General features: G+C 44.9%; 1 protein-coding gene across 3 annotated transcripts in view; it reads left to right on the forward strand.

The window, feature by feature from the left end:
* The first annotated feature begins 1,730 nt into the window (after nucleotides 1-1,730).
* FGGY (FGGY carbohydrate kinase domain containing) overlaps nucleotides 1,731-6,936 on the forward strand; it is a 420,147-nt gene continuing 414,941 nt past the window's right edge. For 2 of the 3 annotated variants that reach the window (XM_077768111.1, XM_077768114.1), the window contains exon 1: nucleotides 1,731-1,811. The gene's annotated coding sequence lies outside the window, so the exon portion shown is untranslated. Of the gene's footprint in view, nucleotides 1,812-3,799; nucleotides 3,881-6,936 lie in introns of those variants that run through there. The other variant, XM_077768112.1, reaches the window with a different exon arrangement.

Genomic DNA, 6,936 nt, shown 5'->3' on the forward strand with positions numbered 1-6,936 from the left:
CAGTCAGCACAGAGCCTGACGCGGGGCTCGAACCACTAACCGAGAGATCATGACCTAAGCGAAAGTTGGACGCTTAACCGACTAAGCCATCCAGATGCCCCGACAGCGGTTTCTTTCTTTCTTGTAGAAGTGGGCAGTGGCTCTTGGTCTGGTGGGGCATGGTGTCAGCAAACGCAGCCTTTTCACCTTGCTGCTTTGCTAAATTATTCCTGAAGTTCTTTTATGGTCCAAAATGGCTGCTAGAGCTCTAGCCACAGTGCTACAATTGCTATTATTACTAATGATAGTATGATAATAAGAGGAAATGAACCAAAAATCAAGTATAAAAAGCCTAGAAACAGGGAGATACATAAAGACCAGACGCCAAATCCACATTAATTCAAGTCTGGCCAGAATGAGGAATCCTGCCATAGTTCATGAGACAACAAGTGTATTTCATGTATTCTATTCCCGGGCTACACGGAGGAAGATCTAGAAGCCACGTGTTACAGGTATTCAGCATCTAATACTTTACAAAGTATTTCCATGGCTATTATTTTTGTTTGCTCTTCACAATACTCTAGAAATGTCAAGATAAACAGATTTTAATATTATTTCTATTGTATACTATAATTCAGACAGGTGCTAGGTATCAGATCCTACTACCTCTTATCTTCTCAAAGAGTCCATGGTTAGATCTGTGGGTTTTGTTGGAAATGAAAGGGGAACAATCATGGTGTGGACAAAAGAAAATGACCCCCCAAAAGGCCCCCTAGTAGATGTAGCCAATCATAATGGCCTCAGCCCGAGCCAGCGTGTACACATGCAAGAGGAAAAGAAGAGCATCTATTCTGGGGATTGTCAGGAGGACAGCAGACAGGGACTATAATGCACGTGGCACATAGGCCAGTTTAGTGGCATCACTGTTATTACCTAGACTTACCTCTTATATCTGCTGTGGTCTTGGAAACTCACTTCCTTTCACTGGACCTCAGTTTGCTTTTCTAGGGAAGCAAAGGGTTTGGAGTCAGCGACTTGCTAAATTTTCTCCTAAACCTCCAATTCCATCAGCTTGGGAACCTACTTTTTGAAGGGAAACAGCTCAGCTTGGAGCCCAAGTTGGAATTCTCCGTCTGGTTCCCTAGTAGCTAGCCGTGTTTCAGAACAAGCTAAAAAACAGATGACTCTTGCATCTGTTAAGTCGGGGCCAATACCGCCCAGTTTATTGGAAAGGCAAACATTGCGAGGTTTAAATGAGTTGGGTGTGTCTAGGGCCCACAGAGTGTAACTTCTGCAAAGGCAGGACCCTCTGCGTTGCAGATTTTAAGACAGTGACACCACTTCAGAGGGTTGGCTAGAGGATTACACTGATAAATTCCCGCAAAGTGTCAGAAACAAGAGCTGGCACAACGCAAGCAATCAGTAGTCATTATCATTATATTGTTTTTATTATTAATTACACCCTCCTACAACAGTCCTGGCGTTCAGCAAATGGTTGAGAAGCGGATGCAGGATACAGATATTCCACACCGAAGCCTAGGAGGCTGCGGAGAGTTCAAGTAGGCGATCTCCACGCATGCGCAAGTCCAAGGGGCCCGAGGAGCCAGGGGCGAGGTTTCGGAGGCGGGGCCGGGCACGCGCGGGCCAATCCTCGGTCCGGTTCAAAGGGCCAATCAGGGCGGGCTTTACAGGGGCCGCGTCCGGCGGGGGCGGGGCCGGGGGCGGGGCGCAGCCGCAGCCACTCTCTGGGACCGCCCTGCACGCGCGCGGGGCCGTTCCGCGCGGCAACCTGCAGAGTCCCGCTAGCTAAAATCTAATTTCAGATTGGACAAGTAAGTGACCCTCCTCCCAGTCCCACGTGTGCAGTAGGGGCTTTTGCAGGCGCGCAGGCTCGAAGCGCCCACGTTTTCTCCAACCCGAGAGCGCACCCGGCCCTAGACTCCCTCCCTTTCCCGCTGTCGCCGCCCCTTCCTCTGGGTCTTCCTTCTGCCGCTCGAGTGCCGAGCTAGCCTGGCCTCGGCACCGGGATGCCCTTGAGTTCCCTGTGCCCTCTCCCGGGTGAGGCGTCCGGCCCCTCGGGGGAAGGGTCGAACTTTTGTGCATCCCCAAGGCTGTCTATGAGATATTCGGGAACCTGGGGTCCTCGGCCGTCTCTGACCAGCTGTGTTCACGCTCTATTTTAGCCACCCCCTCCCTCCCCCGGACTCCTATTTTAGGATATTTTTTTCCCAGACAGTTTTGAGTTTTTAATACAAATCTGGCTGCCTAAGAAATTTTAAAGGCCGTTGCCGCTTGTAACTTGAAACGCTTTCAGCAGTTTGTGATAACGTTTAAAGTGCATTTTAGTTGTGATGGTATAACGCTCTTTGGTTACAGTCATCCCGGTAGGAAAGCTCTAGGCTTATCCTTGCTTTTTAATTCATTTCCCTGCTTTTAAGGATTGACAAGATGCAAAATGGTGAATTTCCCTAATCGTTGGCTGTTGTCCGCGAAAGCACTTCTTAGGTCTCGACAAATTTCGTCCCTAAATTAAAGGGTCAGTCGTTACCAAAATATGGGAGAGCATTAGGTTAATTTTTCAAATAGGAGATCTGGAGGGAGGAAGTGATGACCCTTTTGGATTTTAAATCAGTAAGAAAGAAGGCAGGTCTTTTCTTGGTTTGTGGCTATTACACAGATGGTAGAGTTTTGCTTTGTTTTGTTTTTGCTTGCTTTTCTTCTTTTTTTTTAATGATCCACCAAATATATATATCCTGATTTTTTACTTTTTATGGTTCCCAGCTGGGTCTTCCAGCCTTTCTCCTGCCTCCTGGTCTTCTGGGAGTCTCCTGTTAATGAGGCCCTCTGCCTGGCTTTTGACCTGATGATCACTGGCCTGGCTCTTGGAGGGATCAGCCCAGAGGGACCTGTGAATGGGAGGCCCAGAGGATTGCTGATTAAGGATGACGAGGGAACAGACCAGAGAGGGTGAGAAGGGCCTTGTGATTGATTTTGAGGGGAAGGGAGCTTGGGAGCCTCCCTTGCTGGATTTGGAAATCAAAACATGTGTACTGGGAGAAGGGAATTACCCAGAGGGTGGAGATCTGTATCTTTCTGGATGAAATTAAGAAGTTTACTGGGAGGAGACTGGGCCTTCTTCCAGGCTGTGTTAATTTTTGCTGTGGGCCTTGTCTTTTCCTGGAATCTGGTTCCCTTTCCCTAACCTTTCACTTAGTTCAAATCACAGTCAATTACCAGCTGGTTTTGAAAGCGGTTAGAGGTAATGAATCTTGCCCAGCCAGAAGGGCCCCCTCCTCCCCCTCCACCTCCCTTCCGGGGGACTTGCAATAATTATTTTACCAGAATGTACTGCAGAGATCATTGAACCTCACCTGCCCATCTCTTTATATTGAGAAATACAGACTTAACCCAGGTGGTGGTGTAAGGGTCATCCAAACCAATTCTTCCATTCATTCATTCATTTGTTCACGAATGGGGGCATGTATTCTGGGCATGATACTGTGGTAGGCTCTGGGAAGATCAAGATGAACAAGGTTTGGACTCTGCTTCCAACTTTCACTCAGTCTGCTTATATCTAGTCTAATGAGGGAGATTATATGATACCGAGATGAGTGCTGCGGCGAGGAATGCGGAAGATGCTTAGGAGTCAGAGAAGGGCAAATGGCCTCATGTGGGGTCTCGTGGAAAACTTCCCAGAGGAGATAATACTCGAGCTGAGTTACAAAGCCTCGGTACGAGTGGGTTGGAGAAAGACAAAAGGGAAGGGGATTATTTGACTTGGGAACAGCATGTGCAAAACTGTGTAACCCTGGCACATTGTTGAGCAGTATGGCTGGATAGGAAAGGGGGAGGTGGGAAATCACCAGAAAGGAGGCTGAGGAAGGTGAAAACGGCAGATCAGGTGAGTCATATTATAGGAGTTTGAAACGTATCTACGTATCTACGGAGCAATCAGGAGCTGTTGAAGTGATACAGATTGGTGTTTTGGAAAGTTAATTCTGGCCTCAGGGTGGAGAGGGACTTGGCATGGTGAAGGCTGGAGAGAGGCTTTTATAATACAGGTGAGAATGGGTTAGGGTGATAGTTCTGGACTGGAGAGAGAATACAGTTGACCCTCCAATAATATAGGCTTGAACGCGGATGCACTCGAATGTGGGATTTTTACAGTACTGTAAATATATTTTCTCAAGATTTTCTTAACATTTCCTTTAGCTAACTTTATTGTAGGAATACAGTATACAACACACAAAATATGTGTTAATTGTTTACATTTTTGGTAAGGTTTCTCATCAACACTAGGCTATGAGAAAGTTAAGTTTTTGGCGAGTCAAAAGTTGTACACAGAGGGGCAGTGGCCCTCACCGCTGCATCGTTCAAAGGTTGGCTGTGGCATGGTTAGGAATGAACAATGATTGAATGTAAGGAATGGGAAAGAACACAGCAGTTACAGTGCCAGCAGGGAAAAGGGATTCCCAAACTGGGGTATTTTTCAACAGCTTTATTGAGGTATGCTTGACATACAATAAACTGTATATATTTAAAATATCTAATAGATGCTTTGACATATGTCTGGATCTGTGAAACCATCAGCACTATGAAGATAAAGAACACCTCTAAGACCCATAAAGATTTCTTGTGCTCCTGTGTAACTCCTCCTTTCCTGGTTCTCCCAACCCACCCCACAGCAAGCAGGGATCTGCGTTCTCTCACTATAGATTATTTAATATTACTTTAGGATTTGTTTCTGTGGGGTCATACAATATATATCTTTTTTGTATGGTGGCTGCTACTTAGCACAATCATGTTGAAATTCATCCATGTTGAACATGCACACGAACTTCATTCCTTTGGTGCATCATATGACTGTACTACTTACCTGTTGGTGGGTATTTGGATTATGGGCTGCTTTCTGGCTACTACAAATAAAGTTGTTAGGACTATTCATATACATGCCTTCGAATGGACCTATTTTTTCATTTATCTTGGTTAAATACCTAAAATGGTTATTTTTAACTTTTTAAGAAGCTGGATTTCAGAGTGATTGTGTCTTTTTGCACACGGTGGCACAGGAAACTTCCGGTTGCTCCAGCACTTGGTGTGGTCACTCGTTTTAATATGAGCCATTCTTACAACATGGAGTCCTGTTTCAGGGGGTTTTAACACACATTTCCCTAATGACTAATAATTTTAAGCTTCTTATCATTTGCTTACTTGCCCATATATGTTTCCTATATCTTCTTGGGTGAAGTGTTTATGAAATCTTGTATTCATTTGTAAAAAATGAGTCATTTATTTTCTTACCGAGTTTTGAGAGCTTTTATATACTCATTGAAAGTTCTTTATCTCACTTGTGTGTACAATATTTTCTGATTTTTGAGGCTTGTCTTTTCATTTTATATATTTTTTAAGTTTCTTCATTAAGGAGAGAGAGAGAGAGAGAGAGAGAGAGAGAGAGAAAATGGAAGCGGGAGGGGAAGAGAGAGAAGGGGAGAAAGAGAATCCCAAGCCATCTGACAGGGTAAGAGCCCGACATGGGGCTTGAACTCATGAACTGTGAGATCATGACCTGAGCCGAAATCAAGGGTTAGATGTTTAGGGGCGCCTGGGTGGCTCAGTCGGTTAAGTGTCTGACTTGGTCTCAGGTCATGATCTCATGGTTTGGTTCGTGGGTTGGTTTGGTTCGTGGGTTCGAGCCCCGCATGGGGCTGACAGCTAGCTCAGAGCCTGGAGCCTGTTTCAGATTCTGTGTCTCCCTCTCTCTCTGACCCTCCCCTGCTCATGCTGTGTCTCTCTCTCTCAGAAATAAATAAAAAAACATTAAAAAAAAAAAGATGTTTAACTGACTGAGCTACCCAGGCACCCTTTGTCTTTTCATTTTCTTAACTGCGTCTCTTCACAAGCCGAATTTCCAATTGTGATGAAGTCTAATTTGTCAATTTATAATTTTGATGATGACTGTTTTAACAATTTATTGCTTTATGGGTTAGGGTTTTGGTCATTTTATCTAAGAAGTCATGTCTAGCCTAAGCTCTCAAGTATTTTCTCCTATTTTTTTTTTTTAAATATTTTTTACTTATTTCTAGGAGAGAGAGAGAGAGCGTGAGCAGGGGAGGGTCAGAGAGAGAGGGAGTGACAGACTGAAACAGGCTCCAGGCTCTGAGCTGGCAGTCAGCACAGAGCCCGATGCGGGGCTCGAACCCACAAACCGCGAGATCATGACCTAAGCGAAAGTCGGACGCTTAACCGACTAAGCCACCCAGGCGCCCCTCTCCTATTTTTTTTAAGAAGCTTCATTGTTTTGGTTTTACATTAAATCCACAATCCATTTTCAGTTAATTGAATCTATAGCATCAGATATGAAACAAAGTTAATTTTTTCACTTAATGTCATTAAATGTTCCAGCACCATTTGCTGAAAAGTCTATCCTTTCTCCATTGAATTACCTTTGCTCCTTTGGTTAATATCAATTGACTCTGTATATATGGAGGCCCATTTCTGGATGTTTTGTTTTGTTCCGTTGATCTCTTTGGTTTTTTAATGCCAATACTGCATAGTCTTGATGACTGTAACTTCACAACAATAAGATAGGAAAAGACAGGATTCAGGAGGCAGAAAGGGAAAGGTTCTGACCTGAGGTCCCTGGGTGGGGAAACACACGCAATTTGGAACAATGCTAGGAGTGTCTGACTCCAATAAACTCCCTCAGGCGTACGGTTCCTCTGAAGAATGTTACAGACACCACCTACTCCCCCACGGGTTTCCCTCAGGAATTTGACAAAAGACCTAACTGAAAACAAGTAGTAGACCATAAAACATATGACCCACAAGGACTGACATGGCCATAGCCCTTAGACAGTGGAATTGAGCCAATCAGGAATAGACTACGCAGCACCTAGAGTTATCCAGCCAGTAAGTGTAGGATCTGAGAAGGAACAAGGAGGAAGGGGGGGGGGGGGG

The sequence above is a fragment of the Crocuta crocuta genome, unplaced genomic scaffold (assembly GCF_008692635.1).
Source record: "Crocuta crocuta isolate KB4526 unplaced genomic scaffold, BGI_CrCroc_1.0 scaffold85, whole genome shotgun sequence".
Taxonomy (NCBI): domain Eukaryota; kingdom Metazoa; phylum Chordata; class Mammalia; order Carnivora; family Hyaenidae; genus Crocuta; species Crocuta crocuta.